General features: G+C 43.4%; 1 protein-coding gene across 1 annotated transcript in view; it reads left to right on the top strand.

The window, feature by feature from the left end:
• The window catches only part of BEX3 (brain expressed X-linked 3), a 265627-nt gene that overhangs the window by 42802 nt on the left and 204260 nt on the right, over positions 1 to 18565 (top strand). The gene's annotated exons all lie outside the window — the stretch shown is intronic.

Here is an 18565-nt window from a genome sequence, read left to right as displayed (position 1 = left end):
GTACTCCTTTTCCTTAAAAATGAACAATGAAGATGGCTGCAACCAGGTGGCCAGATCAGAATGTCAGCTCTGAGACTTTCAGACCAGGGTGCTCAGCAAGGGGAAATGAGGGATGGAGGTTGGGATCTTGGTATAATGGCTTCAACCAGAGTTTTCTGGAATTTTTCACCACCTGGTAGCAATCCCTCTGTATCTATCATTTTCTGGGTAATTGAACCCTGAGATTGGAATCCAGCCAGAGTCTGAACTGAAGAAAAATTACACTAGTGAGAGGGGGGTGATTGGGCTAGAGGAGACCTAGAAAGAGAAACACACACAGAGATATGCTGTCAATTCCATTTTGATTCTACTTCATCTCCCCACAAAACTGAACACAATGAATGCTTTTCCAAGGTAACGAATATATGTGCACACTGTGATCTTCATCATCACTTCTGAGAATCCTGGAGGTTCATCCCAGACCAGGTGGACAAAGCCTGCACCATTTCCTGCCGCTCCATGGAGAGGGTGGGAATGGAGCTAGCACAGCATGTAGGCATTGGGATGAAGAACACAGACTCAGTCTTCTTGGGGTTGGAGTCACTCACAAACAGCTCATCATTCACGATGCAAAGACTGGAGGAAATATGGACTCTCAGAAAACTGATGGTTCACACACCCAACAATGATCCTGCTCCCACTGGCACTCAGCAACTAGATTCTTCCCAGACCCCTCCTGTGTCTGTCTCCCAGGTTCCTTGACTGGTACCTCTGCCCCTCCCACAGAGCCCACCTTTGGAGAGACTGTCCACCAACTTCACTCGATTTATAGGTTTACCCCAACCCACGGGCAATTTTGCATTTACCCTTTACCACAGCCCAAGGGGTGGACGCTCTGATCCCCATTCTCAGAAGAAGACACTGTGTCACGAGAGGTCATGTGACTTGATCAAGGTCACACAGCGAGTGAGTGTTGGGTCAAGGAGAGAACGCATAGGCCGATTCCAGATGCCATGCTCTTCTCAACCACCAGGCTAGACTGCTCCTGAGATCTCCCTGCTGGCTTCCCACAATACCGAGTAAACTTAAGGTCTGTGCCACCGCATTCCCACACCCCTGAGCCCAGGCGGGGATGGGCATTCCCGCCCACAACAGGGCTCTCACCTGGAGTAGCTGGCAGGGGTAGCGATGAAGGTCCGGGTGAAGGAACGCACACAGTCCTGAGAACTTCCTTCCACTTCAACAGCAAACAAACAACAGTACCCCTTAGAGCCACACGTGCTATACACGCTCACACGGCGGTCCCCAGTCAGGCTGTGACTTCACACTCATGCTGAGAGGGCATTTGTTCACGGGGGCCAGGGTGTCGGGAATCGGGAGGGCAACTCTAGGAGCAGTCTGCGCCCAGTGACAGGGCCCCTGACAACCACTACACAGGTTCACGGGATGCGTTTTTCACAGCTGCCCAAGAGGTGGATACTACTACCCCATTTTGCAAATGAGGAAACTGAGAGGTTAAGTAACGGCCCAAGTTCTCAGAGTGAGTATCTGGGATGAGAGCCACCAAACTCCGCAGCCTGTGTCCCCAACGCCCAGGGTGTGCAGGGCAGACAGGCATGGACACAGCTCAGACCTGGATTGTCTGTGGGAAGCCTGAGGGCTGGAGAACACAGTGGGGAAGGGGAGGGGAGGCGAGGGGAAGGGAAGGGAAGGGGTCAGGGAAGCTGGGTGGTTCTGGGAGTGAGCCTGGCCAGGGGGAGGCAGCAGTGGGGCATCTGGGGTGGGGATCTACACACACTCACCTTCCTTGAACACCCCGCTGACGGAGAAGCAGAGCATCGTTTCCTGAAAGGGAAGAGCCCAGGCGCCCAGTCACCACCTGCACCTCCTACCCACCTGCGGCTTCCTGGGCCCGCCCGAGGGAGGAAGCAGGCGCTCACCGTCTGGAACCACGTGTCCACCACGAAGGAGCTTAAGTCATGCTGAGTCTTGGGCAACACACAGAGGGTGTGCACAATGTCACGTTTTGTGTGCTTCAGCAGCTGGACCCGCAGGTCTGTGAGGGGAGGGGAAGCGAGCAAAGGTCAGGGGCTGCCAGGACCTGGGCCCTGTGATTGACCCCTTCACCGCCCTTTCCCACCCAGTCTTCCCATCAGACACTCACGGGGGTCCGTGAGCTTCTTCATATTCCTGCTATCCTTGAAGTAATGTAACGTAACGCGCTCTGATGTTGGGCCCTACCTGACTTCCAGGGGCTTGACTGGCGGATGCCACAGAGTAGAAGGATGCAGGTGACATCAGGGTTCAGGAGCCCTCAATCCTGAACTCTGACCGAGAGAACTGAACCTCAAGACACCACAGCATGTCCCGTGACCGTAGAATATACACGACCAACAGCCGAAAGCTAGGTGCGGTGCGGTGTTCACATGACTGCAGGCGCTTTGCCTGCCATGTGATGGAAGTGGCCACATCCCTGTTGACTCAGGGATCTGAAGATTCTGGTAGCCAGCAATCTTCACGAGATAGAGATGGCTGAGCCTGATATGTGACCAAGGGGGATATGTGACCGACCATAGCATCCAGACGACTCTCAGAAGCGGGTCACCTTTGTGACTTGGAGGGCTGAGGCTTCCACATGCCACTAGCTAGTGAGGGCCACATGACAGGATGAATCCACATGATGGGCAGGGTTTAGGAGTCTGCCATGCTCTAGCGACTTGAAAAGCTGGACCTACCACATGATCATAGTGGCAATAGGTCCAGAGAGACTACATGAGCTCAGGGTTTAAGGGCTCATGGTGCTGGCATGACCAGTAGGTCTGGGCCTGCCACATAACTGTCTGGGCCTGCCACTTGATGGCCGCATCCACGTGACCATAGCCTTAGGAGCCCACGGTGCTCAAAAGCTGGGTCAGCCTCCTGAGTGTAGGATAGTGACAGTAGGGTTCTCCCGGCTGCGTGTTTCAGGAGGCCGTTCTCTTCACGAGACCTGGAGAGCTGAGATTGCCCACATTCCTGGGCTTCCCGTTGATGGTGGTGCCTCCGGATGATCTTCCTCAGAACACAAGCTGGCTTCACCTGCCCCAACCTCTTTTTAATGTGCTAATGTGCTTCTTTCATGTGCTAATTTTTTCCCTAATAACACGTGAAATTTAACACATAAATTAACACATAGCAATGGACTAGGTCCTCCCTAAATCCGTAACCATTGCCATATTTTAGGGTCTACTTCAAAAACCTAAGCGGTGGGTACAGGTGAGCTTTGTTGCCGTAATTTCATGCAAGTCTAAGAGAAATTAAAGCAAACTCAATAAGTGAATTTTAGCCCTTAATTTGGAAAATAATGTATATAATGATTACTATGTGTCAGGCACTTTAAAGCGTCAACTCCTTTAATAGTGGCAATTCTATAAACTAGGTACTATGATTATTATTCCAGTTTTCACAGATGAGAAAGTGGAGGCACAGATGTGTTAAGTCGCTTGCCTAAGAGGTAACTGAACCTGTAGGTGCCAAACCAGGGTTTACTCCCAGGCACCCTGGCTCCAGACTTTGTGTTTTGATCACCCACAAGATTCTCCAAAGAAAATTAAGAATAATTCAGTCTTCCTTATTCAGACTAACTGGAAAGCCATCTGCAGTTACTGAAAAGTGGAGATCATAGAGGACCTCTTCAAAGTGCCATTTAAATAATTTCCAGTACTACCAGTAATTAGAACTAATCCAAGCTGAAGCCAGTTAAGGCCCTCGGATTCATTTTAAGGTATAAATATAAACTTATCCTTAATAAGTGAAGGATTTGTGTATATAAAAGGTGGTATAAAATGCTAGACGTTAGTTGAAAACGTTTCCTTCTTTTATTTTTAAACACTCTAAAGAGAAATATTGCAGACTTTATGGCTCTTTTTCTCTAAAGAGAAATATTGCAGACTTTATGGCTCTTAACGGAATTCCAGAAGTTAAAAATGAGCAGAATCTGAATTAGATATTACTGCACTTATATTTTGTTTGCATCTTTCTAGAAAGGACAGAGAAAGGGAAAGGAGAATATACGATATAGTTTTGGTTTGTGTTTTTTTTAATTGCAGTTTTACAAACGCCTCTTTTGCTGATTTGTGTGGAAAACTGAAGATCTGTCTGTATATCCAACATAGATCTGATGTGATCTTGCTCGTTTGCTGGCTTAGGCAAACTTAATGCTCTACAAGCAGTGGGATTATTTTGCTGGCACCCTGCAACGTGGCATGGCTACATAAATAAACTGAAGAAAATACAACAGACCAAATTTTGCACCATGGTTAAATTTGAATATACTAGTAAGGATAACAGACTGTGTTTGTAGTTCTAAGCCTACTGAAGGAAGTAGTGATTTTTTGGAGTGACTCTGTTTGGGTACATTGGTGTTACTTAGATAATTTTGGAAAATTATTTATGGGACACATGTAAATGCAGGGTATGAAAATGGAGCCACATGTTTACAATAGAGCCTATTATGAAACTTCAAGATGGATTTAGGAAGCATCTGTGTACAATCACTGGATGGACTCTGACATCAAGACCTGATGTCTGTCCCAACTGTAGTTTCTGTAATGGACAAATCCACTAATGGTGATTGAGGTCAACTTCTTTCACCAAAAGACAAACTCTGGAGTTCTAATTATAACTTTTCTTTGGAAGGGTCAGATATTCTCCTGTCAGAACTAATGGTCGTATCATTTATTCTTTCCCTGCGATGATTTCCAGGAGTTATTTTAGGATTAAAAAATATATTTAGTTACACCAGTGGGTGCCCGTCAGCTCTTTCTAACATACATTGGGGAAGGGACACTAAGGCTGTGGATAAACACCTGTATGAACACTGCTTACATGAGCTAGGCAGTTTAGGCACTGCATGTGTCAGATGCTGTGTCTATTTAGGTGAGGCAGGCTGATAAGCTATTCTTCTTGAATGTTGTTTGGTAAGGTTTACTGGGAACAACTTTTACTTCTTTTATATTTCTGTTTTGGAGGTCAGTGCTAGAGGCATTGTTTAACACAGAGAAATGGGAAAGGAGAATAACAGACATTTGTGATGCTGCTAAATTAAACACAAATACTCAAATGCTTTTGGTTCAAACACAGATATGTACAACTCAAGTAGAGATCCTATGTGAATTTACTTTCAGAAAGTAAAATTGCCTTAATCTGGTAACGTTATCCAAGAGAACTTACCAGATATTGCTGTACCTTTATAGAAATGGTAATCGAAACATGTTTTTCTTTGTTCCTTTAAGGAACTCGTTAATTAACTAGACGTGACCTTACTGTCAGTGTCAAGCAGTGGGAAAGAAGAGAAACAATTGTAGACGGTGCTCCCTGTCAGAGTCCTCAGTGTGCTCCCTTCCCCCAGCACAGTGTAAATTTTAACAGCTCTAGGGGTTGAGCTCATTCTTGGGGACTACCACAGCCTGGAAACAGAAAACTACATCCACAGTGAAAACTTCTTTTGAGGCCAAAGGATGGAAAGGGGCGAGAAGGCAGGGATTCCTTACAGGGATTTTGCTCATAAACTGTGTCATTTGTGATGGTATGATTCTCTGGTACAGTTCGAAAGTCCCATCCGCGTGAAGACCATTTACAAATTAAATAAGTGTGGTTCAAGGCTTTAAAAATTATTAGACAGGGAGAATTGAAGTGGTCCTAGCTTGGCTCTTGTTATCCACTCATTGTAACTATTTTTTTGCCACACCCCCCAAATAATTCTAAATATAGTCTTTGAGAGTAGTGTGAGACGGGTTTTTACATAAACAGCCACATTGTTTTCTTGTTACGATATCACACTGCCATCTACTGCTGGTGGATATGTTCCCATATGATGTAAATGAGTGACCTTTGCCAGTTTTCTTTAGAATAAAAGCAAGCTTTGAGGACTAAGTTCTATCAATGAACTTTACATTTCCGTAACATCACCAGATGATTTTTTAATTATCTACTTCGTGTAGCCTGCTTGGGTCCAATGATAATCTAAAATGTACATGATGCTCTACCTTATTTTTCCCCACGAAATCTGGAAAAACACGGCATATCCTGTGCTCTCTAAAAACTGACAGGCACTTGCAGTAGTTGACTATCACTGGATTCTGAAATTCTAATTTAGTCTAGTGTATCTGTTTTTATATGGGACACTTTGATGCAATTCAAAGTCTCTCAAATAGGGAGGGGGATCAAGATGGTGGAGGAGGATTATGTGGAGCTCACCTCTCCCCACAAACATATTAAAAATACCCCTACATGTGAGGCAATTCTCGCAGAAAACCAACTGGAAACTGGCAGAAGATCTCCTACACAACCAAAGCTGCAAGGAATATCTCTACATATCCAGGAAGGACAGAAAAAATTTTAAAGGCATGAGGACGGTCCTGGCACCCCTGGGAGAGATCTGTAAAGGAGGAAAAGTACACATAGGCAGACCCTTACCCCAGGGAGCCCCCGTGCCTGCTGGAAAAGCCGCTGGGATAGATGGAGGGGCTGGAAAAGCCTAAATTCTACTCACAAGGAGTGCATGCATGCTGGCTTGCGAACAATCAGGGCAGAGAGAGATTGGCACTGGCAGCTGCTGCCTTGCTGCACTTCCCAATCCAAAGCACACACAAGGTGGTGGGGCCACAGATGCACACAGCAGCTGAGCATTGAATCTTAGGTAGACAGGTCCAGGGAGAGGACTCGATCTAGATGTGTGGTGACAGCCCAGATGGCCTGGGGTATGGTCTTGGCTAAACCAAGGAGCCCATTGTCAGCCCGCACATAGTGGGGGCAGGTCCTGCCACAGTGCCCATTGTCAGTGTGCACACAGTGGGGGCAGGTCTGGCCATGGTGGACTTTGCCAGCACGTGCACCAGATGGCGCCACGGAAAGGCACAGCAGCTGGGCACTGCATCTCGGTTGGAAGGGCTCTGGGCAGGAGTATGCAGCCGTTCATTTCACGGTGGGAGCACACTGGCCCCGCTCACTCTACACCATAGCTTGGAGCCAGATCTGGAGCTGACAGGTCCTGGGAGAGGTCTGCCACAGAGGCAGCCCAGGTTGCAGGCAGCGGCACAACCACCTCAATTCCTGCAGCCACAGGGCCCCGGCCCCCAGCACCAGCCTACTCCACACCACAGCCCAGCACTAAGTCTGGAATGAACACAGCAGAGAAAGGGATGCAACCTTGGGCTGCTTCTGAGCACAACCATGGATGCCTGCACGGGAGGCACCTAGGTTTGCGGTGACCACACGGACCTCATTTGCTTCAGTGGTCACCTCCTTTGCATCAGGGCATGTGCTCAGGGGCAATGGAACCTGACTGAACCTGACCCTCAGGGCTTCTACTCCAACAGCTGGGAAGCAGACCCCAGCCCCAACAGGGCTGTGACAGCCATAGAGCAAAGAGGAGGCCCCAGCCAACAACCAGTGCAGGCTCTGGTCAACACAACTTCAAACACACCCCCTGTCAAGGGAACAAGGGCCAGCACACTTTAAGGAAATACGTGGCAAGCACCCACACCAAAACCAGCCCTTGCACCAAAGATATTGGACTCATACCGTCTACACAGGGATCCTCTTCAAGAACACAGTAGATTCATGCTTCTCCTACATTCAGAGACAAAGAAAGTTAAGTAGAATGAAAAACAGAGGAACTATCCCCAATGGAAAGAACAAGAGAAATCCCCTGAAGGAACAAATAATGAAAGAGACCTCACCAGTCTACTAGACCCCAGATTCAGAAAGGAGGTAAGAAAAAGGCTAAAGAAATTAAGAAAGATTATTGATAGAAATGCAGATCACTGCAACAAGGAACTAGAAACTATAAAGAGAAATCAGTCAAAACTAGACAACTCAATTGCCCAGATAAAAAACAAACTAAAAGCAATAAATAGCAGACTAAACAAAGCAGAAGAATAAATAAGTGATCTGGAAGATAGAATAATGGAAATCACCAAATCAGAACAGCAGACAGAAAGACAAATTTTTAAAAATGAAGAAAACAAATAAGATCTATAGGATAATATAAAGCATGCATAATATGCATAATCATATGCATAATGTGCACAGTCATATGCATAATAGGGGTACCAGAAGAAGAGGAGAGAGAAAAGGGGATAGAAAATGTATTTGAAGAAATTATGGCTGAAACCTTCCCAAACCTAAAGAAGAAAACCGATATCCAGGTACAGGAAGAATACAGGGTCCCACACAAGAAGAACCCAATTAGAGTGACACCAAGACGTAGCATAATTAAAATGGCAAAAGTCAAAGATATAGAGAACTACAAAGTCAACTGGAAAACAAGGTTTAAAATGGCAGTAAGTACATACTTATCAATAATTACTTTAAATATCAGTGGACTAAATGCTCCCATCAAAAGACAGAGTGGCTGAATGGATAAAAAAACAAAAACAAAAACAAAAACAAGAACCTACAATATGCTGCCTATAAGAGACTCACTTCAGGGCACAAGACACAGACAGATTGAAAGTGAGGAGATGGAAAGCTATTTCATGCAAATGGAAACAACAAGAAAGCGGGGTTAGCAATACACATATCAGACAAAACGGACTCAAAACAAAGTCCATAAAGACAAACAAGGACATTATATAATGATAAAGGGATCAATAACGAAGAGCATATTACACTTGTTAGCATATATACACCCAATATAGGAGCACCTAAATATGTAAAACAAATAGTTACAGACATAAAGGGAGAAATTAACAGGAATACTATAATACTAGGAGACTTTAACACCTCACTGACATCAATGGACACATCTTCCAGACAGAAAATCAATACGGCAACAGAGGCCCTAAATGACACAATAGACCACTTGGACTTAATTTCTATCTACAGGACACTACATCCCCCAAATAAACAGAATACACATTCTTTTCAAGCGTGCCAGGAACGTTCTCTAGGAGAGGCCACGTACTAGGTCAAAAAACAAACCTCAGCACATTTAAGAGGATAGAAATGACTTCAAGCATCTTTTATTACCACAATGTTATGAAACTAGAAATCAACCACAGAAAGAAAACTGGGAAAAGAACGAATACATGGAGACTGAGCAACATGCTCCCAATAAACCAGTGGGTCAATGATGAAATCAAAGAAGAAATCAGGAAATACCTCAAGACAAATGACAATGAAAACACAACCTTCCAAAATCTATGTGATGCAGCCAAAGCAGTTCTCAGAGGGAAGTACACAGCGATTCAGGCCTTCCTCAAGGAACAAGAAAAATCTCAAAAAAACAAAAAGAGAGAAAGAATTAGAAAAAGAAGAACCAAAAAAATCCCAAAGTCAGTTCTTTGGGAAAGATCAGAGGGAAACAAATAAAATAGAGATAAAAATAGAAAAGATCAATAAAACCAAGGGCTAGATTTTTGAAAAGACAAACAAAATCGACACACTTCTAGCCAGGCTCACCAAGAAAAAAAGAGAAAGAGCCCAAATAAACAAAATAAGAAATGAAACAGAAGCAACAACCAATACCACAAAAATACGAAAAAAACCCCACAAAAACCAAAAAACATAAGAGAATACTATGAACAGTTATATGCCAACAGATTAGACAACCAAGAAGAAATGGACAAGTTTCTAGAAATATACAGCCTGCCAAATTTGAGTCAAGAAGAAACAGATAATTTGAACAGACCAATCACTAGAAGTGAAATAGAATCTGTAATTAAAACAAAACAAAAAAACCTCCCTGCAAACAAAAGTCCAGTACCAGACAGCTTCACCAGTGAATTCTACCAAACATACATAGAACTTATACCTATACTTCTCAAACTCTTCCAAAAGATTGAAGAGGAGGGAACAGTCCCAAATTCATTCTATGAAGCCACCATCACCCTGATACCAACACCAGACAAAGACACTACCAAAAAAGATAATTACAGGCCAATATCTGTGAAGAATATAGATGCAAAAATCCTCAACCACATATCAGCAAACCGAGTCCAACGATACATTAAAAAGGATGATACACCGTGATCCAGTTGGATTCATTCCAGTTGCTCTGATAGCCTTATGGGAGTTCCCTTGTATGTTATTTGTTGCTTTCCCCTTGCTGCTTTTAATATTCTCTCTTTATCTTTAATGTTTGCCATTTTAACTGCAGTGTGTCTTGGTGTGGTCTCCTTTGGCTTGACCCTGTTTGGGACTCTCTGTGCTTACTAAACCTGGATATCTCTTTCCTTTGCCAGGTTAGGGATGTTTTCAGCTATCATGTCTTCAAATATGTTCTCTGCCCCTTTCTCTTTCTCTTTCTCTTCTCCTTCTAAGAACCCTGTAATGCAAATGTTAGTACACTTGCTGTTGTCCCAGAGGTCTCCTAAACTGTCCTATTTCTTTTTCTCTTTTTTCTTTTTTCTATTCTGCTTCAGTTATTTCTATTACTCAGTCTTCCAGCTTGCTCATCCATTCCTCTGCATCATTTCATTTACTGTTGATTCCTTGTAGTGTATTTTTCATTTCAGTTACTGTATTCTTCTCTGTGTGGTTCTTCTTCATATTTTCTAAATCTTTGTTAAAAACTTCTCACTCTGTTCATCCAATCTTCTCCTGAGTTCTTTGAACATCTTTATGATCATTACCCTGAACTCTATCAGGTAGATCGCCTATCTCCACTTCACTTTGTTCTTCTTCTGGGGTTTTATCGTGTTCCTTGGTTTGGATTAGATTCCTTTGTTGCCTCATTTTGTCCAATTTGCTATTTTATTTCTCTGTATCTGGTAGGTTGGCTCCATTTCCCAACCGCAGAGAAGTGGCTTTTTGTAGGAGATGTCTTGTGTGTCCCAGCCGAACTCTCCCCTCTAGTCACCAGAGCTATATGCTCTAAGGGTGCCCCCTGTTAGGGCTGCGTGTGTCCTTCTGTTGTGACCGGCACACTACTGTGGGTGGTGGGGTAGGTGTGGCTGTCCCCTGGTCCAGTGGGTTGCCAGGCCCTGCTTTGTGCAGAGGCTGGTGGCCACTGGTGAGTGAGGCTGGGTCATGAGGCTGCTGGTTGCAGTGCCCCAGGAAGCCCCGGGATTAGTGCTGGCCCACTGGTGGGTGGTGCTAGGCTCGGCAGTGGGTGGTGGTGGGGGCTAGAGGTCCTGTATCTAGTGTCAGCCTGCTGGTGGGCAGGGCCAGTTCCACATGGCTGGCTCCAGGGTTTGGGGGTGTCTAAAAGCTGGTGATGGCCCACTGTTGAGTGGGGCTGGATCCCAGGGCAGCTGGCTGAGGGGTCCAAGGTGTCTTGGAACTGGTGTTGGCCTGCTGGTGGGTGGGGCTGTGGCCCAGGGAGTCCTGGAGCTAGTGCTGGCTCGCTGGTGGGCAGAGCCAGGTTCCTGGGTCTCTGGCTGCAGGGCCTTGGAGTCCTGAAGCTAGTGTCGGTTTGCTGGTGTGTGGGGCCAGTTCCTGACATGGCTGGGTATGCGGTCTGGGGTGTCCCAAAGCTGGCGTCATCCCACTGGTGAGTGGGGAGTGGGGCCAGATCCAGGAGCAGCTGGTTGAGGGGCCCAATGTGTCCCAGAGCTGGTGCCAGCCTGTTGGTGTATGTGCTGGGTCCTGGTATGCCAGGCGGCAGGGCTGCGGTGGATCTTGGGGTAGTGTTCCAAGAGGAATATTCCTTTTTACATATTTACAAATATGTACATTAACAGAAGATGTCCTTTAATTTTTTTACATTTTTATGAGACTGAATTTCTTCTAAAAGCTTGAAGCTTTTAAAGATATTCCATATTGAAATTTAATGGTGCTCTTTAAAGAAAATTGTTGCTGATCATAAATGCTGACAATTTTCTTGCTTCTCATCTTTCATATCTTTATGAACTCTGTGTTGTATGTTTACAGAATGGTAAGACTTGATAAAATTATAACTATAAAGAATCCATTCCCTTCTAGTCAAACTATCCTGACACAAGAATATCAAAGTACGATAGTAAAGAAAAAGCTTTGCCAAAAATTTGAGAAGGAAAATGAGATTTAAGTACGCTACCATGGATGCCTTTGTGGTTCTTCCTAAACTTACTGCAGGGGTGAGAGCTCTAGTGCTTTGTAACTACCCATTCACTAATTCAATGTAGGTATTTCCTGAATAGAAGTATCTGTTACCTGGAAAGACATAGTAGTTGAAAACCATTTGAGCTTGAGTATTGTGGGTATTATGCTCATATTGATAATTGTGCTTTCAAATGGTGCCTGAAGGTGACATTTTTGTTTACCTACGCAATGTACATTCCTCTTCTTCCTAACTGGTCTCAAATTTTCATGAGTGCATTTCCTTCCTCATACAGTCACGTTTGGGGGGAATTTGACTGCTAGTTCCAAGGGTGAGACCAGAGTTACTCTAGATCTCACGCAATAATCCTATGTCCCTAGCCACAGTCATTGGTTCAAGATTGGGCCTGAGTCTTTATATCTTTGAGTCACTGGATCAACTAACCTAAAGTCTCCTCTACCTCTGGGCTCTCAGTTATATAAGAAAATATGTTTCCTTATCGTATACACAAAAGTGGATTTTACTTTCTGTTACTTGTAACTTTGTTACTTACTGCTATATATGTTTTTGAAGATATGTTATCAGGTGAATGTAAGTTCAGAATTTTTAATCTTCTTAATACATTTTCTTTATGATTTGATAGTGGCCTTCTTTGTTGCAATTGCTTGATGCCTATTTTGCCTGATAGTAATACAAATTAACCACGTTTCTTTCAGTTTTATTGATCATTGCTATTTTTTTCTATCACTTTATTTTCATCCTTTCTGACAGTCTACTCTACCTGCTTCATGCCCTGCTGAAACACGTTCATAATGCCTGTATTAGACTGTTCAGACTGCGACAACAAAAATACCACAGACTAAGTGGCTTAACAACAGAAATTTGTTTCTCACAGTTCTGGAGGCTGGAAGTACAAGATCAAGGTGTGAGCAGGGGTGATTTCTTCTAAGGCCTCTCTCCTTGGCTTGAGGATGGCCAACTTCTTGCTGCTTTTTCACATGGTTGTCCCTCTGTGTATACACACTTCTGATGTCTCTCTGTGTTTCCTAAACTCCTCTTCTTATAAGCATACCAGTCAGATGGGATTAACGTATCCCCTAAGAGCCTTAAATTAACTTAATCACCTTTTAAAGGCCCTATCTGCAAATCCAGTCACATTCTGAGATACTGGTAATTAGGGCTTCAGTATATGAATTTTGGGAGAACACAGTTCAGTCAATAACAAAACCTAATGTTAAGATGACGTTATCATAGAAAACAAGAGAGCAGAGGCAGGAACAATGATGCGGAGCAGGCAGGAGGATGGTATGTTAGGCTTTCATTTTCCTATAGCTTCTCCAGTTCCTAAAATTCTCTAATGACCAATGAATCCCAGGCATTTGACTGAGAAATTTGCACTGCTACTACTTCAGCCTGGACCTAAAGGATGGGAACGAGTATTCCACACTAGTTAATAGCTCACAGCTTAAAATCTAACACTTTCCTATCATCAATAGATCTGCTATTTTCTTCCAAGACACTTGACCCTTCTTAACCTCAGCTTCTTAATTAGATACAGAGATAAAATAATTAGTCATACAACTCCAACTGTGAGAATTCAATGAAATTGAGATATACTTCTGCACATAATCAGGGCTGTTTGCTAGGTGGAAGGTTTGGAAAGCTGTTTCCTCAGCCATTTATGCACAGAAGGTTCAGGTTCATTCTATTCTAACAGCTCTATATTCTAGGTCATGCCACAGCATTGTCTATGAGACATGCAGAAGGGGAAAAGTTGCTTCTGTGCACTGGGGTTAGACCTTTTGGGGGCCCAATTATCTCACCAAATACCTCCCTTACTATTTAGCAACCAGAGCCACTTGCAGTTCTCTATTTTGACTCCTAATCTTCAGGAAGACAGAGATATTGCCTGAAATTTTTCATGGTTCTATCTTCCCTTTTTAGCACTAATCTTGACATGCACTAGGTGCATGAATGAATGAATAAGTGGATGAATGATAGTTATATTCCAGACATATATCTTTCTTCTCTGACAGTTAGTAGCCCCTGGCAGGCCAGCATCTTAGCCTTATAGCTAAGTCCAGTGGTTAGGACTCAGTGCTCTCATTGCAAGGGGCCCAGGTTCGATCCCCGGTTGGGGAACAAAGACCCTGCAAGCTGCACAGCACAGCCAAAAAAAAAAAAAAAAAAAGGATGCATTATGTTGAACAAAAATTATAGCTCAGTGAAGTTGGTTTTTAATATGTCTTTGTATCCCTTCCAGAATCTAGAGCTGTGTCATGCTCATATGTGGAATCAACCTGTATTTTCAGATTGAACTGTACAGTTGGGTTTTTCATTTCTTTGCTTTCATGCTTGCTTTTTTGTTTTGTTTTGGGGTTTTTTTTGCCACAGCCAAGAATATTCTCAGGATCTCCTGACTTATACATCCAACCACATGCTCCCCACCCAGATTTTTCATAGGCTTCACAAACGACATGGTCAAAATAGAACTGTCAGTTTCCTGGCATTGCACCGAAACTGGTCCTCCATTCACTTCCCCATCGAAGAAAACCACCCTAACCCAGCTGCAAAAATCCACATTCCAAGGGACACACGTAATCGCTCTCTATCCCTTACCACAAACGTGAACTTCATCAACAAGTTCAGTACTTCCGAGATACATCTCATTTCAAACCCCATCTCACCCCTTCCATTGCTACGACTGTGGTCTACGAGACTGTCACCTCTCACTGTCATGTGTGTAGTAGCCTCCTAATCTTGTCTCTTGATCTTACAGTTGCCCTATTTCAGTCTGTCCTCCAAAGAACATTTAGAATGAGCTTTAATAAAGGAGATGATAATAATAACTTCCCTTCCTTTCAGAAAGCACCCAATGGCTCCATCATAATAAGAACAAAACCCAGAGTCCTTACCATGGCCCACAGGACCTTCTGTTATTGGGCCCCTCCTACCATTCTCACCTCATTTTCTAACACTGTCCTCCCAATACACACTGGCATACAAGCTGTTCCCTAAAACTGCCAAGCTTGCCCATATCTTAGGGCCTTTCGTCTTGCTCTTCCCTCTGCCTCGAGGGCTCAGCTCCTATATCTTCCCACTGCTGACTGTGTACTTGTTGTTATTTGAATATTAAATCTAAGTTACGTCTTCAGAACATCCTTCCTTGCCTTCCCCACCCTAGTCATTCTCTGTCACATTTTCCCATATTATTTTCTTACTGGCTCTTAAACCTTGAGTGTATCAACCCCTGTAGAATGTGAGCTCCATGAGAACCATGACCCTGTCTGTCAGGTTCTCTGATTTATCTCCCGTGCCTATCACAGTGCCTCACATATCATTGGTAACCAATAAATATTTGTTGAATGAATGAATGAGTGAGTGAATGACGTAGATTAAACATGCTAAGTTGTGAGGACTCAGGCATAGTCTGGGACATGGGATTTGGGAGGATGGGAGAGTGAGCTCAGGTGTCCCTGAAGCAGCAGTTTTGTTTGAACCCATGAAAACCGTGGGTGGAAAACTGGGTAGAAAGGACATGATAATTGAGGTAGTGCTTCTAGCTGCCTTGGGTATGAAAGTGTAGCATATGTTCTATACCAATTCTCCTTCTTTCTTAATAAAAGAATCCCAAATTTATTTGGTACAGTAATGTTTCCAGTAAAAGACCACATTTATAGCCTGCTTTGCAGCCAACAATGGTCACATGACCAACTTCTACCTAATGAGGTGATGGCAGAAGTGTTGTATAGTAGTTCCAGGAAGGTAGCTAAAAGGGAGATGAATTTCTCAGACCAAGGTATTTCTCATACCATCTGTTGTGGACTGAACTGTGGCCTACCCAAATTCATATGTTGAAGCTTTAACCCCCAGTACCTCAGAATGTGACTGTGTTTGAAGATAGGGCCTTTAAAGAGGTGATTAAATTAAAATGAGGCCGTTAGGGTAGACACTAATCCAATATGATTGGTTTCCTTATAAGAGGAGCTTAGGACACATAAAGAGATACCAGGGGGTGTATGCACAGAGGGACAGCCATGTGAAGAAGGAGTAAGAAGGAGGCCATTTGCAAGCCAAGGAGAGAGGCCTCAGAAGAAACCAAACCTGTGAACACCTGGATCTTGGACTTCCAACCTTTAAAACTGTGAGAAATAAATTTCTGTTGTTTAAGCTACTCAGCCTGTGGTATCTTGTTATGGCAGCCATAGCAAACTAATACACCGTCAGATAAGGTTTTCAATTTTGACAGCTCATTAGAATCAACTGAGGTGAACCTTAAAGATACTGATGACTGGGCTTACCCCTAGAGGCTCTGATTCAGTTGGTTGAATCTGAGCATTAGAGGGGATCCTAATGGATATCCAGAGTTGAAAACCACATGTCTAGGAGAGTAGTTTTTTGCACTCCATTGAGCAGGCTGAGAGTGATGAATCTAGCATCATTTAGAAGGCATCCCCCTGTATCTCCCTCCTTCCACTGTTTTTCCTCTGCCCCACATCCCCCTTCTTTTTCTGCCGTATCCAGATCTCCACAGATGGACCCAGAGATGCCCCCACCTCTTAATCCTGTTCCATATCCAAGTTCCGTCCTAATTTGAGGAACATTTAATAGCTTCAGCCCCACTTCTGCCCTCCCTGTCAAGAAAAGTGAGTCTCGAGGGGCCTCATATTCTCTTACTCTGCCTGTTAGCCAGAGCCAGGGCAGCTCTCTAGAGATAACTTCTTGCCTCTTAATCCAATTATGAAATGGATGAAAGACATGAACAGAGGGCAAATAGGCTTAGGAAAAGCTATTCAACATCTTTAGCCATCATGGAAATGCAAATTAAAAGCACAATGAAATATTAAACCCCCCTATCAGAATGGCTGAAAAAAACAGTGACAAAACCAAATGCAGACAACACTGGATAAACTGAGTCACTCATACATTGCCAATGGGAAAGCAAAATGGTACAGGTCGTCTGCAAAACAATGTGGCAGGGTTTTCAGAACGAAATATGCAATTACCATATGATACAGCAGTTGCACTCTGGGCCGTTTACCCAGAGAAATCAAAATTTATGTTTACACAAAAACCTTTACATGAAGTTCATCACAGTTTTACTCACAATAGTTAAAAAGTGGAAATAGCCCAGATGTCTTTCAACGGGGGAATGGCTAAACAAACTGTGGTACATTCACACCATGGAATCCTATTCAGCAATACAAAGGAACAGACTATAGACCCACTTTACAACTTGGATGGATCTCAGGAGAGTTATGCTGAGTGAAAGAAATCCATTCCTAAAGATAATATACTATGTGATTCTATTTCTATGACATTTAGGAAATTATAAAAGTGTCTGACAGAGTTTAGGGATGTGGGATCAGGAAGAAGGTGGGTGTGGCTATAAAGGCTAACATGAGGGAAACGTGTGGTGATGAAACAGTTTTTGATCTGGTTTGTGGTGATAGTTAGAACACCTACATAGCTGGTAAAAGTGCATGGAATTATATATATAAGTATTATTCACAGGTGTTCTAACACACAAATGAGTGCATGTAAAATGGCGAAATTGTAGTAAGCTCAGTGGACTGTACCAATGTCCATTTCTTAGTTTCGATACTGTACTAAAGTAATACAAGGTGTTATTATTAGGAGAAGGTGAGTGATGGGTATACATGACCTCTCTACACATTTTGTTGCAACTTTTGGTAAATCAATAATTATTTCAAAGTAAATAAGTTAAAAAAACAACATAGGAGTTGTGGGGAAAATAGTGTTAGTTACACAACCTAAGAACCTAATAAAAATGTTAGCACAGTTTTAGACCTGTTAAATGATTAAGAATACCATAATTATTAGAGTAAATATGGTACTTTACTTGCTAAATACGTTATATTTGTTTATACAAGTGAACATCAGAACGGTAACAACTTGTGAGTACTGAAGTGGTGGAGAGAAGATTATCAGGAGGCAAAGCTTGGATTTTAGGGTAGTCCAGGAATGGAGTCCTTACTCTATAATTTTCAAGCACTGTATAGGTCGGCTATAAATGCTAGAGACTGCCAGGGATGATGTGGGAGATGGGACCTTTTGGTTCTGGCCCCACTAACTCATGGTTGGGTCAGGGGAAGAGCAATCCAAGACACACAACATACAACGTGCAATGTTACTCTTTAATATAAAGATAAACAAGGATCATGCGTGGGAAAAATACAGAACAACTGGCAGGCCTACACGGTAAACTTTGGTTTCCTGATTAGCTGGACTGCAAGCTTAGTCATGGATATGGCTTCAGTTAAGAGAAGAGAGGTAACAAATATGAGGAGGATGAAAATGACATCTAAAGGCTCATTTGCAGAGTTTTGTTCTCAAGATCCCAGGTCAGTGGATGAGGGTCTCATCCCAAAATTCATCTGGAATCTTGCCCTTGGGCTGAAGAAAGTAAAGAGAAAGAATTGGGATGTCAGCAGAGCCAGCAGCCGTTGAGTTTCAACCCCAGGGCACCTGACTTCTGTCCGCCTTCACCTTCTGAAACCCTAGAGGTCTATTTCTTCTTATCTCTGAATTCTCAGAATTGACTTTTTAATGAGTAAAGAA

Source organism: Balaenoptera physalus (assembly GCF_965194825.1).
Source record: "Balaenoptera physalus genome assembly, chromosome: X".
Lineage (NCBI taxonomy): Eukaryota > Metazoa > Chordata > Mammalia > Artiodactyla > Balaenopteridae > Balaenoptera > Balaenoptera physalus.
The sequence above is the reverse complement of the archived record's forward strand: the minus strand, read 5'-3'. Positions and strand labels throughout refer to the sequence as shown.